Here is a 17,752-nt window from a genome sequence, read left to right as displayed (position 1 = left end):
CTTATTAGCTGTGTGACTCTGGGCAAATCCCTTATTCTCTATTTGCATCAGTTTTCTCCACTGTAAATGTGGATAAATATAACAACTACCTCTCAGGGTTGTTGTTATATTCCCCCAGAACTTTGTTTGTGCAAGGGGTAAGGACTGTGCCCCTTGTTTGGGGAAATTGTTTGTATACCAACCACTCCTACTATAGCTGCTGAATACATTTCCCTTCTGAAACATAATTAAATATGACAGATAATTACCACAGCAATGGAGGATGGTGAGTGGCAGTACTAGGAACCCCAGCCCCTAAAACCCTGAAGGAAGTAGTAGTCAGTTATCTTCTGGGTGTCAGGTGGGCCACTGTGAATGGAAGTTGAGAGAGTAGCCCCAAGGTTGGAAGGGAAATGACATTCTGTGTGCATGCTCCAATTTTGAAAGTGTTAAATGCCTTAGGTGTCCTCTTTATAACCACACCATCCTTTTATAGTAACAAAGAATATTGGTTTTGTTCTATGACACACTTAGGGAAAATCACGAAAATGTCATATGAGCAAACCAGTATGGTAGAAAGTTGGGTGGATTAAAGGTCAGAACTGAGAGAACAGGAACCTGACAGATTCCGGTTTATCAATGACCTTGCTAACTTTGACGTCTGATGTGGAACGTCATCAGATCTTTTCATTTTCAGAATGATTTGCGCTATGTTTGAGATATTCTGTGGTTTGATTTAATTCACTGATTCACTTACTGAATGACTATTATGTATAAGGCTATGTGTCCCATAAGGGACACAAAGAAGACTATGATACAGTTCTTACCCTCAAGAAACACTGACAATTGGGAGCAGGGAAAGGGTAAAGTATGAAAGAAGATAACTATATATGTGTATATATACATATATAACTACGATACTCAGAATCTGAAAGTGCTAAAAGAAAAATAACATAGATCCCCATGACTGGAGAGGAAGTGGTATTTGAGCTGTGTGTGGGCAGATGGGTAGAAACTGGAAAGGCAGAACTTAGGGGCGGGGAAGGGAACACTCATTAACGATTGATGATTACTGTCCTTTAAACTGAGGGAAGAAAGGGGATTATACAGGGATAACCATCTAATGAAAAACACTTGAAGATATTTATAGCCCACTGGTTCTTTGCGTAGACCTATAGCAAGTTAATGTCATTTGGCCTCAACCTTAAAGGAGTACTGTAAAACAGAAGAGCTGTGTAGGTACCAGGAGGAGAGGAGGGAGGGAGGTAATTAACTCTAGCAGCCCCAGTTGCTTTTCCCCCAAGACTATAAGTCTTAAAGACTAAAAATCTCTTTGGGGGATATGGGACTCATCAAAGATGGAAAGAGAGTTATATTTACTGCTTGTGGACTTACAGAAGGAAGCCTCTTGGGTTTTGCATTTTGTGTTGAAAATAAAGCCTGTCCTGTATTTGGTATATTGTTAGCTTGAGTGCTTGCATAGAAACTAAGGGCCCTTTTAGCTAGGTCTTTTTGGAGACCTAAGGCAGCTAGATGGTTCAGTGGATAGAGTGCTGGGCCTAGAGTAAAGAAGGTTGTTCAGTCATGTCCAACTCTTTGTGACTCCTTTGGGATTTTCTTGGCAAAGATACTAGAGTGGTTTGCCATTTCCTTCTCCACTCCATTTTACAAATGAGGAAGCTGAGGCAAACCGAGTTAAATGACTTGCTGAGGGTCACACAGTGAATAAGTGTCTGAGGCCAGATTTGAACTCAGAAAGATCAATCTTCCCAACTCCAGGCCTGGTACTCTATCCACTGTACCACCTAGTTTCCTTGGAGTCAGGAAGACCTGAGTTCAAATCTGGCCTCAGATATTTACTAGCTATGTAAACTTGGGCAAGTCATTTAACTTCTGTCTACCTAGGAGGCAACTAGGTAGCTCAGTGGATAGAATTCTAGGAATTCTGGAACCAGGAAAACCTGAGTTCAAATTCAGCCTTAGACAGGTATTAACATGTGACACCTTATCCTCTGTTTTGTCTTAATCCACTGGAGAAGAAAATAGAAGATCACTCCTACATCATTGGCAAGAAGTTAGACATGACTGAATAACTGAACAACAGCAAGAAATGTGGATATAAACAAAATGTATACTCTGCTGTTTCCAGGGGAGAACCTAGGTGGCAATATTAACCAAAGAGTGACCTATAGGTAGCCTCCAAGGTTGAATCTAGGTTATAAACCCAGAGCTGGGGGTTATAATTAATTCCAGCAAATTAGACAGTGTTTTATTATAAAATAAGAGTTCACAAACTTGTGATGCAAAATATAAACTCAATCTGGCATTTAAGAACCTCAATAGTCTAGATTTAACCCCACACATCTGGCTTTATTTGAAATTACTCTCCTTCATGAGCTTTCACACAGCCAAACTGGACTGCTACCTATATAGCAATCTCATTCCACAATCTCCCACCTCTGTGTTTTAGTGAAGAAAGTCCTTCATGTCTATGTAACAGAGGACATGCACAGGGCAGAATGGAGTGTGGTGAACTTGCTTCTGGAGGCAGATGATGATGCCAAATAGAAGGCCTATTCCACAACTTCAGATTATGTACAGGTGTAATGTGACTACTATCTACCTACTGTGTGGGAAGTAGCCTTTGATTGACTATTGAACTGGAAATGTATTGTTACAAAAGTCACTAACCTGCCAAATTCTCTCTTTCTTTCTCTCTGTCTCTGTCTCTCTCCTTCCCTCTCTCTCTCTCTCCATTTCTGTCTCTCTGTCTTCCTCTTTCTCTCTCCCTTTCTCTCTCTCTCTCTGCCTTTCTGTCTCTTTCCCTCTATCTCCCTCTCTGTCTCTGTCTCACCCCCTCCTCCTGTCTCTCTGTCTCTGTCCCTGTCTTTCTGACTCTGTCTGTCTGTCTTATTCTCTCTGTCTCCAACTCTTGTCTCATTTATATCAGTCTGTCTTGGACATAAAGCATAAGAACTCTTTGAGTTCTGGAGGGCAGGTGAGGGGGCGGTGCCCTCCTTTCTCACCAGGTCAGCCTGTTATCTCATTGCCACCTAGACAACCCTCTGTCTAGGATAGGGCCTACCTTCTGTTTTATCTCCCCCCCCCCCCCCTCTCAGTACAGGGCATTGTGAGGTCTCTAAAGGGTGTAAGATCCAGCAGCCAGGCTTGAGAAGGCACCAGCCCAGGAGTGAGTTAGCAGCCAAATACCCTGTTCCAACACTCCCTGCAAGCAAGGGAATGACTCTTCCATGCGCTGTGCTGCACTCAGAAATGAATTCAGTCATGGGAAGAATCTTTGTAGCTACCGCTTCAAGGTTAAGCTTACTCCCCCTAGGGACGAAGTGTGCGCCAACTGGGAAGAGGAGGAATGTTTTGTGCTTTAATTTGTGCTGTATCTTTTCACTAGATGCTTCTTTGTAAAAGCTGATTGGCATTAATTGGTTAAAAGATATTGAGAAGAAATTTTACTGGTTAAATTAATAGTGAGGTGATGAGCCTTGATAGAGATGATGTAGAGCATTTGATAGAGATTAATGCTGGGGCAAACACACCAGAATGGGGTTCAGCTAATGGTGATAGAGAAAGCCCTATGACTGTAAGTGTACTCTTAGAACCCTTAAGGGAAGATGAAGCTAACTCCACTCTGGAAATCTGACTTGCTAGTGTTCGTATAATTTGGGGGTTAGTGTGGAATCTAACTACATAAAGAACGCATTCCCTCCTTATCTCAGACTCTCTCATTTCCTTATTTTCCCTCAATTTCACCAAACATTGATTAAACTCCTACTATGTACAAGGCACATATCAAGTGCCAGCTCTTTCAGGAAGTCTTCCCTGATTCCTTTCTCCCTCCACAAAATTACCTTTTATTCACTTAATTATGTACATGTTGTTTACTGTGTGTCTTCCCTTTCCTTCCAATTCAACTTAAAATTAGGGGTGGTTTTCATTTTGTGTGTGTGTCCCTATCCCCTTATCCCATTTTTTTTGAGGGGGTGGTTCTTAACTGTGATTTCAACAGCTTAGGGATGTCCCAGATGGAGTCCCTTTAACAATGCAGAGCAGCAGCTATTCTGACGTTTATAGGATTGTCTGTGGCACTGAGAAGTTGAGACTTTCTCATGGTCACTCAGCTATGTGTCTTAGGGCAGACCTGTAATCCAAGTTATTCTAACTCAAGACTGGCCCTCATTCAGGCTGACTGACCCTCCTACTCAACCTCACATAAAAGAAAATGTTTTACTCTCAGGTGAATAGAATGTGTGCATTGTATGTCTACATCGTAATGCAATATTTTAAAAATTGGATTTAGGGAAATTTGGGGCCCTCTTAAAGTCTCCTCACATAATCAGCCACTTAATCTAATCTCTATGTTTTCTTAGTTTGAGTACGAAGATTGGTCCACAAGTGAATTCCCTGACTGACTGCATTGTGTTTGACTCTGAAGTCAAGCCCTTTTTCTTCTGTAATATCAGTATAAAGAGAACCAGACTTGGAATATGTTCCATATTATTGCAAACAGAATAATCTTTCCTGAGGAAGAAGCTATTCCTGTCCTCCCAGAGTGATGCTATGTTTATTGCTAAGAGGCAAATTACATTATTGGATTGGCAGGATTTAAAAATCACTACAAAAGTATAAATTCTAATAGTTATAACCTTATGTGAAGCTCAGAGTCCTCAATGGGGATAATGGAAAAGAGGTATATAGTGTTTTATAGTGTCCCACTATGCAATATCGTCTTTCTAAAAAGTAGAGCATCAACTAACTATGTTGACTTCAATCCATTTTTACACATTCTATTTAAAAAAGAGTATTCGGGGAAAAAAATGATGTAACTTGCCTTGGGTAAAGGATCTGGGTAATCTTTCTTTGCATGACCATACACTGATAATGAATCACTTGTGACTTATTTGATTGATTTCTGTTTATTGACCTCTTCTTTGCATTTATGATCTAATTGATATTGGAATTATTTCTGAACAAGTCTTTTCTACCCTTCCAGATTATAAACTCCTTGACCTATGGACTATGTCTCTGTACCTCTGACACATATAATAGGTACTAAATAGAGATCTGAGCTGAATGAATGTAGTAAAGTTTTGGAACAATGGGGAGAAAAACAAAGGGAACATAATAAATAATAAAGGGGGGGAGGTATTGTGGGATACATAGAGCACCAGGTTTAGAATCATGAAGACTTAGGTTTAAAGCCTTCCTCAGATACTTACTAGTTATGTTATTCTGTGTTAGTCACAACTTGAGACTCAGTTTCCTCATCTGTCAAATAAGGGTATTAGATTCAATGAGTTCTTAAGTTCCTGCCAGATTAAGTCTATGACCAGACAATTCATTCACCTCTATTTCCAGTTTCTTCATCTGTAAAATAGGGACAGTGATATTTACCTACTTCCCAGAGATGTTGTTGGGATCAAATGAAATAATATTTCTATAGCATTTAGCGTAATCCTGGCACATGTTGTTGTTGCTTAGTCATTTCTGACTCTTTGTGGCTCCATTTGGGGTTTTCTTGGCAAAGATACTGGAGTAGTTTCCCATTACTTTCTTCATTTCATTTTGCATATGAGGAAACTGAGACAAACAGGGTTAAGTTACTTACCCAGCATCATGCAACTACCAAGTATGTGAACCTGGATTTGAACTCAGAAGATAGTCTTCCTGATTCCAAACCCTGTGCTCTATCTACTATGCCACCTAGCTGCCAGTGCCTGGAGAATAGTAGGTACTTAATAAGTCTTTTCCTTCCTTCCTTCCTTCCTTCCTTCCTTCCTTCCTTCCTTCCTTCGTTCTTTCTTTCCTTCCTTCTTTCCTTCTTTACCTCCCTTGTCTTTGGGAGCATGTCATCACAAAAGAAAAAAGTATGGGCATTAGGTGACTTTTCATATAAGCCATTTTTTCTATTCTTGGGAATTAATACATAACATTTTATTAGGATCTCAATAGTTCTCAACTTGCTAGCATTTTCTTTTTGGAAGAAAGCAACTTTTTGTTAATTGGCTCTTCTCTCCTCAACTCTCAGATACCACTTCAGAATCTCCATGGAAATCCATTGTGGGCATTTATAAAATATCTTATCCAGTGACCCATTTAAGTCAAATTTCATTTCAAATTGTATTGTGAAATCACTAATTATAAGAGAAATATAAGTCAAAATAATTATGAAATTTCACCTCATACCCACAAATTGGAAAAAAAGGCAATGGGGGGGGGGAAGGATAAGTATGTAAGTGCCTATTATGTGCCAGGCTCTGTGCTAAGTACTTTTACAGATTCCTTATTGGGGAAAAAAGAAGCCATAGGGTGGAAATAATCAATGTTGGAGGAGTTATGGAAATATTGTTGTTGAAATTTTAAATTTGGTCCAACTATTCTGGAAAAGAATTTGGCACTAAACTCTATAACCTTTAACCCAGAGATTGCACTGCTAAACATATACTCCAAAGAGATAAAAAAAAAAAAAACCAGAACGGTGCCATATACACCAAAATATTCCCAGCATCACTTTTGCAGGTAGAACATAACTAGAAACAAAGTAGATGCCCATGTATTGAGGAATGGCTAAACATATTGTGATATATGAATGCAATAAGAAATGTCAACTATGAAAAATTCCAAGAGGCATGAGAAGATCTACATGAATCTGATGCAAAGTAAAATAAACAAAACTGGGAAATAGTATATGAAGTGACTATAATAATGTTAATGGAAAGGTCAAAAATTAAAATTAAATTCTGTGTAATTATAATGAATAAAAAATACTGCTTAATTATAATGACCAGCCATGGTCCCAGAGAAGAGAGAAGAAAATGAACTTCTATTCTATATTTATGGAGGTGGTAGGATTATAAACATAGAATATTATATATAATGATATATAATAGTTTAGATGGTTTTGCTGCACTTATAACAATCTTTTAAAATCTTGTTACAAGGGATGCTTTGCTAGAAAGGGAAATTGAGGAGGGAAATATTCAGGAAAGACTGTGATAAAAATGATATAAATAAAAATTAAGATAAAAATGATATGTGGGTCCTACATTAAGTAGGTCATACTGGAAGCAGCTTCTGGAGTCACATGTCAGATGTTAGCAGAAGCTTATTCTTTTAAAAATATTTTTTATTGATTTCTTTTGTTTTTAGATAGCCTAGATTTCTCTCTTCACCTCTTTCTTCCTTTCCAGGGAGTCATCCCTTATAACAAATAATTTTTTAAGAGAAAAAATGAGAAAGAAAAAAATTCCAAAAATCCAATCAGTACAATGAGAAAAATCAGCACATTGAAAAAAATATATACAATGTTTCACCCCTAACTTCCATAGACCCTCCTACCTTTGCAAAAGAATAGAGGAAATGTCTTTTCATATCTTTCTCTGGGGGCCAAGCTTGAATAGAACCTTATTCTACGACCTGTGGATAATTGAATTGAATTCAATAAATTTTATTAAGTAGGCACTGTATTTAAAGCATTGTGCTAGATTTAGATAAGGTATGGTCCCTGCCCTCATAAAAACTTAAATCCTATAGAGGGTAATATGATTTATACTCATAAACAAATAACCATAATACATGCTAATCTAAAACAATCTTTTTGTCCTAGGCATTTTCCAGAATGTGACTGATACAGTCCTAGCCCCAGATTACATGTATACTAAGTTTAAGTGACCCTGGGATCAGGCATTGCTCCTATCCCCAGCTGCTTGCTTGCTGTGGTACAGTTAGAAGTCCTTGCCTCTCGTTTCTCATTTTTTATTAGTCAGCTTAGAAAAAACCCTGATTTCAGTGGCCCGAACTAGATCACTTTGTTTCACATGTGAAAGGGCACTTTCCCCATTAATGTCACATGAACCTCTTTGTCTAAGATGATATAATTTTGACCCTTGAGTGGTTTGGGGGGTTCTAGGAGGGGAATGTGCATCTTGTTGCGAATTGGAGACACCAGCTTACCGATGGAGTTGGGGGCAAAAATAATTTCACATCTGTTCGTTCATATTGACATCTGTTCTCCTATAACTACCATCTCTGTCTGGCAGTGATGTTCTTTGGGAATAGCATTATCCACTTTTGACTTGCACAGAAACCAGAAAAAAAAAAGACAAAAATTACCTTGGACAATGTAAGCAAATCTAGATTCCATACAGTAGGCATGTAGATAGGTGTTGAATTTTTAGTTCAACTTTGAGCCTCATGAAGGTTGAAGAACAAAATGTTGCATAAAACATAGAGAAGGAAGGATATAATGATCCTTGCTTTAATTTATTTGATGAACCTCTGCAAATAAAGATTGAGAGGGAGGTGGTAAGTAGCAAGGATGAATCCTGGTTCTGGATGTCAGAGACAGTCAAGGCAAAACCATTAAGCAGGTAAGTAGCATGTAGCATCAATATGTTTGAAGGTGATGGCACCCTGAATCAGGATTTTGACTGGTCTACCTATAATACTTTCATAAAAAATGGTTCTCACCTTCATTCACTATTTACAATGTTAACCAGTATTGTTTCTTATTTTAAAGAATAGGGCGGCTAGGTGGTGCAGTGAGTAAAGCACCGGCCCTGGAGTCAGGAGAACCAGAGTTCGGTTCCAACTCAGACACATCCACCCAAAAAACTAGCCGTGTAACCTTGGGCAAGTTACTTAACCCCAATTGCCCTCCAAAAGGCAAATAAAATAAAATAAAATAAAAAAGTCTCTCTGATTGTTATCTTCCTCACTGCTCCTAGTTCAGTCCTGACTATTGCAGCAGGCTCCTAGCTGGAGTCTCCACAATTCCAATCTGTATTGCCTATTGCTGCCAGACTAATATTCTTCACACTCCACTATGGGGATGTTATTCCCCTCCTCCAGAATCTATAATGACAGATTGCTGCTACTGCATCAAGTCTAATTTTCAAGGCTTTCTATGATAGTTCCACCCTACTTATCCAAGTGTATTTCCCTCTACTCACAAATTTAAGGTCTCTGATTCAGTTAAATTGGTCTTTTTACCATTCTTTTCCTAGGCAATGTTTTTACCTGTGTGTCTAGCTCTGATTCCCAACCCAGTATTTAAATCATGATTTACACTCAGGTGTCATTTCTGGCCAAGTCATTCTATACTTCTACTTGATTCTTGGCTTTACCCTAGTGACTTCTTGCTGCAATAGGAAGGCAGTATGGTATAGGAGAAAGAACACTGTATTTAGAGTCAAAAAAGATGAGTTCAGATCCTAGCTCTGACAAAGGATCAAAACTCCCACATGTAAGCAACCCACCAGAAAGGTATATGTTATCCTTCCAGGCCAGGTGATCATTTGTTAAGGATATGGTAATAGGGATTCCTGTTCAGTTAAAAGTAGCACCAGAAATCTCTTGCAAATTTGAGATTCTGAAATTTTGCAATTAGTTTCCATTTGAACTCTTGAGGACTCTGCCATATTCTTGGCCCTTGAAATCCTCCAGATGCTACTTGAATGGTAGTGACTCATTGTCTTAAGCTTTTCCAAATCTTCCTTCCATGGCTATAGAAAAAGTGAGTACATCTTGGCTACTCTCCCAATACTAAATGTCAATGGCCCATCAGGATGAATGAAACATCTGATACCTTCCATTAAGTACTCAGGAGAAATTTAGCAGAGTGAATTCTTCACCTTGTGATTCCCTGTGAGTCTCATGCAATCATCTCAGCTCCCTGGAAGCTCTCAATAGCCTATTTGAGGTTTGAGGGCCTGATGAAGAAATCCAACAGAGCTCTTAAATTGTTCTAACAGTGACAGAAGCATAAACATATACCTGCAGGAACATTACCTCAGGCTGTGATAATAACTTTTTAAACCAGGCTCTCTTTCTTCCATAAAGGGACATTGAAAGGAAAGAAGTCCTGTTTTTATTTTTGTTTTCAGAAATAAAATAAGATGATCAGAATATGGTTATCAATGTCATTATTTTTTATTTTTTACTTTTATTTATTTTTTTTGCTTTATTTTTGGGGGGAAGAGGGCAGGGTAGTTGGGGTTGAGTGACTTGCCTGAGGTCACACAACTAGTAAGTGTTAAGTGTCTGAGATCAGATTTGAACTCAGGTCCTCCTGACTCTAGGGTTGGTGCTCTATTCATGCCACCTAGCCACCCCTATCAATGTCATTATTGACTCCAAAGACACTGCCTTCCATTCATCCTCTGCATAGCTTAAGAAATTAAAATCATGGAAGATTACAACTCAGAGGAACTATTGAGGGTGCTTATGGAAACCTCAATTTACAAATTTAGAAACTGAGGCCCAGAGAGGTTGTTTTATAAAACAGAATTAAAAGAGGTCCCAAGATAATAAGATCAATATTTAGAGCTTAAAGAGATTGTTGAGTTCAACTCCCTTATTATACAGAAGAACAGGTTTAGACCCAGAAACTTGAAGTGATTTTCCCAAGATCACCCAGAAAATTAATGGCAGAGCCAGGACTTGGAGCCAATCCAGTGCTTTCTACTGGTTAGCAACACACTTTTGATTTCAAATGCTTCCTCTTTCCTGTTATTGTTGAGGATGCCACCATTCTCTCAGTTCCATCCTCGACTCCTCAATTTCTCCCATTCCCCCACATCCAATCTGTTGCCAAATACCATCAGTTCTACCTTCTTGATATCTCTTGAATAAGACTCTGTCTCCTCTGACAGAGCTGCCATCTTGGCACAGGATCTCATCCTCTAATGCCTGGCCTATTCAATATTCTTCTGGTTGGCCTCCTTGCCTCTAATTCCTCCCCCATTCCATTGCATCCTTCATTTGTTGTGTTCAGTCATTTCAGTTTTGTCTGACTTCACGGCCACTTTAGGAATTTTCTTGGCAAAGATACTGGAGTGGTTTGCCATTTCCTTCTCCATTCCATTTTCTAGACGAGGAAACTGAGTTAAAGAGGGTTAAGTGACTTATCTAGGGTCACACAGCTAGTCTATATCTGAGGCCAGATTTGAACTCAGGAAGATGAGTATCCCTGACTCCAGACCTTTCACTCCATCCACTGTGCCACCTCTATTGAAATGATATTTCTAAAGTGGAGGTTTGACCATAGCATTCCATTATTTGGTAAACTCCAGTGGTTCCTTGTTGCCTCCGAGATCTAATATAAAATCCTTTGTTTGTCTTTTAAAGGCCTCCATAACTTGGCTATTTCCTATCTTTCTAGTCTTCTCACTCTTTTCTCTTCTCTACGTACTCTACTATCTAGAGACATTAGCCTCCTTGCTTTCTCTTGTGTAAGACACTCTATCTCCTGACTGCAGGTGGTTTATACTAGCTGTTGGACATGTCTAGAATGTTGTCCTACCTTCTTTTGAGTCTTAGCTTAAATCTTACCATCTAAAATAAGACTTCCCAAGTCCTCCACAAAATTAAAGTCGTCCTTCTAATATTTCCACCAATCTCCTCTTTTACAGATAAGGAAACTGAGACACAGATTAAGCAACTTGCTCAGTGTCATCAGTTAATATGTGTCGAAGGAGGGATTTGAGAGGGTGGCAGAGCCAAAATGGCTCCACCCGAACTCTCCCAACATTCTCCTCCAAACAACTTTAAAATAATGTCTCAATCAAATTTTGGAGCAGAGTCAATAAAAGACCAGAGGGAGATATTTTTCCAACCTAAGACATCTTAGGCTGCCTGCAGGAAAGATTTGGAACACCGGGATGGGCAGAGGCCTGGGACACAGTAGAAGTACTAGTAGTGGACCTCGGAGGCAGCTGTGACAACAGCAGCAGCAGCAGTAGTAGCTTATGGAGCTTTTAGCCCAGAGATGATAAAGGGGTAGGACAATCGGTCAAAAAGAGACCCTTTGCTTGCACGGAGTGTAGCTGGTGCTGATTGGCAACTCTATTGCCCACAAGTAGTTCTGCATCACAATTTCAGGATGGAGAGTAGTGCTTAGAATCAGTGACAAGGGAGCTGGGGACTTGTTCATAGTTCCAGGGTTGAGAAGAACATTAGTACTTGTGACTGCAGGGAATAAGGGACCCATCCTGCCTAAAGACCAGAACAAAGACCAGAAGAACAGTGATTATATCTTTCTCAGGATAACACCACTTTGGAAGCACTGAAAACTTTCAGGTCCCCAAAACCAGTTCTGAAAACAGTTGAGAATATCAGCAAGCGAGGAAAAAAGAACTTTACCATTAAAAAGCTACTATGGTGGCAGGAAAGACCAACATATAAACTTAGAAGAAAACAATAATTTGAAAATATATATAAGGGCCATCCAGGTGGCACAGTGAATAGAGTACTGGCCCTGGAATAGGAGGACCTGAGTTCAAATTTGACCTTAGATATTTGACACACTTACTAGTTGTATGACCTTGGGCAAGTCACTTAACCCCAATTGCCTTGCCTTCCCTCCTCCAGAAAAGAAAAGAAAAGAAATACAAAGACTCAAAGAAAAAAATGTTAATTGCACACAAGGCCAGCAAAAATTCCTGGAAGAGTTAAAGAAAGAGATAAGAGTAGTAGAGGAAAAATTGGGAAAAGAAATGAGAGTGATGCAGGAAAACTGTGAAAAGAGATTTAACAACATGGGTTAAAAAAGGCACAAAAATACTGAAGAAAATAACACTTTAAAAAAACAAAATTGGCCTAATGGTAAAAAAAAAAGGCACAAAAATTACCTGAAGAAAAGAACTCTTTAAAAAGTAAAATTGACTAGATGGAAAAAGAGGTACACAAGCTCACTGAAGATAGTAATTCCTTAAAAATTAGAATTGGGTGACTGGAAGCTAATGACTCCATGAAACTTCAAGAAACAATAAAACAAAATCAAAACATGAAAAAAAAATACAGAAAAAAAAAAGGGAAATAACTTATTGGAAAAAGAACCAAACTGGAAGGTACACCAAGGGGAGATAATTTTTAGAATTATTGAACTACCTGAAAGCCATGATCAAAGATAGAGCCTAGGCATTATATTTCAGAAAATTATAAAGGTTAGGCCCTGGAGTCAGAAGGACCTGAATTCAAATCCAGCCTCAGACACTTAACACTAGCTGTGTGACCTTGAGCAAGTCCCTTAACCTCAACTGGTCTACCTCCAAAAAGAAAAATAAAACCAACCAAACAAACAAAAAATATATAAAGGAAAACTGTTCCAGTATCTTCAATCCAGAGGGTAAAATAGAAATTGAAGAAATCTACCAATCACTTCCTGAAAGAGATCCTAAGATGAAAACTACCAGGAATATTATAGCCAAATTTCAGAGCTTCCAGGTCAAGAAGCAAATAGTACAAATGACCATAAAGAAACAATTCAAATATTGTGGAGTCATAGTGAGGTATATATCTTAGAAATGGGGTATTTATTAAGGTAATACAGCAAAAACTGTTGGTATAAAATTTTTTTCCCTAGAAGTCTGTGATTTACTCTCCCACAAATATATATATATACCAATGTAAAGTAGGTTCAAGCTTAGAGAATATATGTGAAAACAAATTAACTCAGGACTTCTGTTTACTAGAAATCCACTTTGGGGAGCCTTGAGAAGTTATGCTTAGGCATAATATAGTTTCTTTGCTGGACTCTTTGTGGAACTTTGAATCTACATCCTGTCTATCCTTGGATCCCAACATAGAAAACGCCATCAACTGATTTCAGAATGCCACTTGGACACCAATAGAAAGATGACAACATCCTCTGAACTCTTTGAACTCTCAACATCCTCCTTCAGCAAAAGGTGAGGAGGGAAGAGTCCTAGTTTAAAAGCTAAGCCAAAGCCTCTAATTATACTGAGGCAGTTCACCCTCAAGGATTTGCTGGAATGCTCTTTCTTCCTGACTTCCCCTGATTTTAGCTTGCTTGATACTTTAATAAAGAACTCAGAGGATATGATTAAATTCTCTGCTAATTGCAACAGACTTCTTATCTGGCATCATTTCACATTATTTAATGGTTTTTAAAAAGACTTTTCACACTTAATTTAAAATCTATAATTGAGATTGATTGAGTTATCATTTTAAGAGGGATGGGGTGACTTCCTTTGCTAATTGTCTCTCCTATACATATATAGGACAACTCAAAAGTCTTAACTGCACTATGTTTGTTGTATTTAGCTCTGCCTTGCCCTTAGGTAGATGTCGTTGCTACCCATTTCTTAGCCTAGTGCCTGACACACAGTAAGTATTTAATAAATATGCGGTGACTGATTGTTAGCAACAGCTGCTTCTTTCAGAGTATTTGAAAAGAGAAGAGAAACATATAACTCATGGTAAATGTTTGACTCTGCAAAGTTCACATGGACTGGAGAGGGAGGAAACCTGACTTTCTACCTTGGGGGAAGCTTTCTCCTCCTCCTTCCCCTTTCAGTCTCTCAGAACTCTCCTTGGAAACAATCTTAGTCATTTTCACAGAGAACCTTTCCAAGGTCTCTTCCAAAACATCCGTTGCTATGATTCTGAGGGGATATGACTATCAGGGCTGGTCTACTTAAACATTATCTCTCAGGGTCTTCACTACAAACTAATAAGGTAAATACTGAAGATATTCTCTTTTTAGAGAAGAAAAAACTGATGAGCATAGAAATTGAGCAACTTGCCCATAATGACATAGAAACTATTAAAGAAATGTCTTAAACTAAGGTCTTCCTGATTCAAAGTCCAATCCTTGCTATCCATTATGGTAGAAAGAAGATGGCATGCTCTAGGTCATCATATCTGTATATAATGAAAAAGATATCCAAATCCAGCCAATGAACTACTTCTTTCGTGTAACATTCTACACAAAAAAACTCAAGGGCAAAAAGGGAATTTGGATAGTTACCGTTTCGATGAGGTTTGACTTGATTAATGAAGAAAACACCAAAATGAGAATAATATTAAAAAGTTAGAACATCCTATTGTGACAAAAATCTCCATGCCCAAATTCAATAATTATTTGTTAAGGATCTACTATATGCAAGCACTGCACTACATACTAGGGATATACAGATTTTGTTTTTTAAAAAGGGACATGGTTAGTCACATGATCATGGAGAGCTAGAAATTTTTTCTGATCCCCTCAACCTATCAAATCTCTCCAAAAAAGAATTTACACATGGAAAAAATAGAGCAAGTTTTGCTGTTTTCATTATTTTAGGACACCTGAAGTCCCAAAGAAAGTAAAACAACAGCAAAAACTCATGAGCTGATTCTAGGCTGAGCTCACTCAGTATCCTTTCCCCATTGCTGGCAGCAAGGCTGCACTTAACCAAGCCAAGGACCCAAAACAAGGTCTTACAATAAAAACCCACATCCCACACCTGGTGCCCCCTCCCTCTTTACAGTGTGGGGGAGATCCTGACACAAGGGTGCAAATCTATGGTGACAGATAATACTGTGCCGTGCTCCAGGGTTGTAAGCCTGCTTGGAGTGGGGGAGGGGGAAGGGGCAGTTGTGTGTGCTGCAAAAGATCTCTGCAGGAGAGTCAGGAACAGAGAGAAAAGAGAGGGACATGTGCCTGATCTTAAGAGTTCAACACATCACCTCACCTTACCCTCCTCCCAGAGCTTTGGATACCCAAACTACAGAAATCAAACCCATAGTACCCATGTAGCAACTCTCCAAACTTCTGGTAGAATGTTGGAGAACTGAGGGACAGAGGGAGTGGGACAGGACACTGGAAGAGGTCATGATGTGTGTGTGTAGGGTTTCACGGGATGTGTGGCATTTCACTAAACTTGAGGGAAAGAGCCAGCATCCAGTCAGAGCCAGTTCTGTCCCTGCAAAAGTCACTTGGGGCAGAGACCTAGACTAGGGAACCATGAATTTGTCCAGTGTAGAAAGAGATTGAGAGATCTTGAGATCAAGTTCCCAAGGAAACCAAAATCAGAGGAGAAGGAGTCAGATAAAGTAACAGGGGAAGATAAAGGGAAGGGAACCCTGAAATTTCCAAAGATTTTGGGAGGAAGAAAACTCAAAGACCTTGAACATAAGCAGATAAATTAATATGAAAAACACTAACAGCAGAAGGAAATGTGGCCTCCAGATCTAGTAAATGAGTTCAGGAATCTGAGAATAAATACTCCCCAAAACAGGAAAATGATCTGACACTTGAAGAGACAGAGGAAACTGGGGAATCCGAAGAGACCATGAAATCACAAAATGTTTCCTCTGTGGTTTGAAAGAGAAATGAGGATTATGAAAGGAGAAAAAAAAACAGGCAGAACAGAAAAATTGGAATCTGCAATGGGAAGTCTCATTAAAGAAACAAAAGAGAGAATAATAGGTTGGAAATGTAAATACACAAAAGTGAAGGACAATCAAAAAGAAGAGAAAGAAAAAAAATGTTAAAAGAAAATATGCTCACTATGCAAATAAAACATACTGACCTCAAAGACAGGCTTTGTAGAGATAACCTAAGGATCCTAGAAGAGTGTAACAGGATAGAAAAAAGGCTTAACGGGGTGGCTAGGTGGTGCAGTGAATAGAGCAGTGGCCCTGGAGTCAGGAGGACTTGAGTTCAAATTCGACATCAGACACTTAACACACAAAAAAAACTAGCTTGTGACTCTGGGCAAGTCACAACCCCAATTGCCCTCCAAAAAAAGAAAAAAGGCTTAACACTATAATTTGGTTCAGTCATTTTCAGTCCTGCCTGAGTCATCATGACTCCATTTGGGGTTTTCTTGGCAGAAATACTAGAGTGGTTTGCCATTTCCTTCTCCAGCTCATTTTACAGATGAGGAAACTGAGGCAAACAAGGTTAAGTGACTTGCCCAGAGTCACACAGTTAGTGAATGTTTGAGGCTGGATTTGAACTCAGGAAGATGAATCTTCCTTATTCCAAGCCCAGTGCTCTATCCACCGCACCACCTAGCTGCCCCAACACTGTAATACAGGAAACAATAAAAGAGACCTATTCAAGAACTTTGAAACACAGAAAAGGAAATACCAATTGAAAAAATTTATAGACTACCTCCAGATAAAAGAAACTAAGGCTGAAAACTGTAAGACAAATAGTGGTTAAATTTAGTAATTCACTTCAGAAAAAGTAAGTTCTGCACCAACTGGGAGGAAGAAAGACCTTCAAATTCAAAGATAAGGAAATATGACTAATACAAGATTATTTTATACCCACCAGAAAATGAAGGAGGGAATGGAATAATGTATTCTGAGAAAATATGCAGCCCAAAGAGACTTGCCTTGAAAATCTGAGCCTAACCATAAATTTAGAAAAGGTGGGCATTCAGTGATGAAAAGGCATTTGAAACATCCTTAGAAAGAAAACCATTATCTGAAGAGATTTGCTTCTCAAACACCTTCGGCAACAGAAATTGAGGAATGAATAAATTCATTAGACAAGGACAACCCCAGAGTAACAACAAAGACACCAATAAGAGACTTCTTTTTAACTGTACTCAAAGAGAAGGACAGTTGAAATGAAAAGGTGGGCTCGGGGCACCATGAACAGAACCTGGTGACACCCTTCCTATAGGTAAATTGCTATTCTTTGTGGGGCTACATTACAAAATGGGAGGGTGAATGAAAGGAAGAAAAAGAACAGAAGGGAGTATATGAAATATACAGGTCAAATCAAATCCTACCAATGAGGTGAAGGTTACCCCTGTGGTCTCAGGGAGAGAACACCTAAGGTAGTAGGTGACAAGGAGGGGCAAAGGACTGAAAAGGGTAGGAAGAAGGCCTTACTTTGTTAGAGGGAGGGGAATCCAAAGATGAATCCTCCTATGAGTTAGGAGAGATGTGCTGTGAAGCAAGATGGGGACTATGTGTTGGATGTGGTCAGGGGGATTTAGTGTTTGAAAGTATTACT

The sequence above is a fragment of the Petaurus breviceps genome, unplaced genomic scaffold, assembly GCF_028583685.1.
Source record: "Petaurus breviceps papuanus isolate PSGF00001 unplaced genomic scaffold, PetGlider_PUasm1.0 189, whole genome shotgun sequence".
Lineage (NCBI taxonomy): Eukaryota > Metazoa > Chordata > Mammalia > Diprotodontia > Petauridae > Petaurus > Petaurus breviceps.
This window is presented reverse-complemented; position numbering follows the sequence as displayed.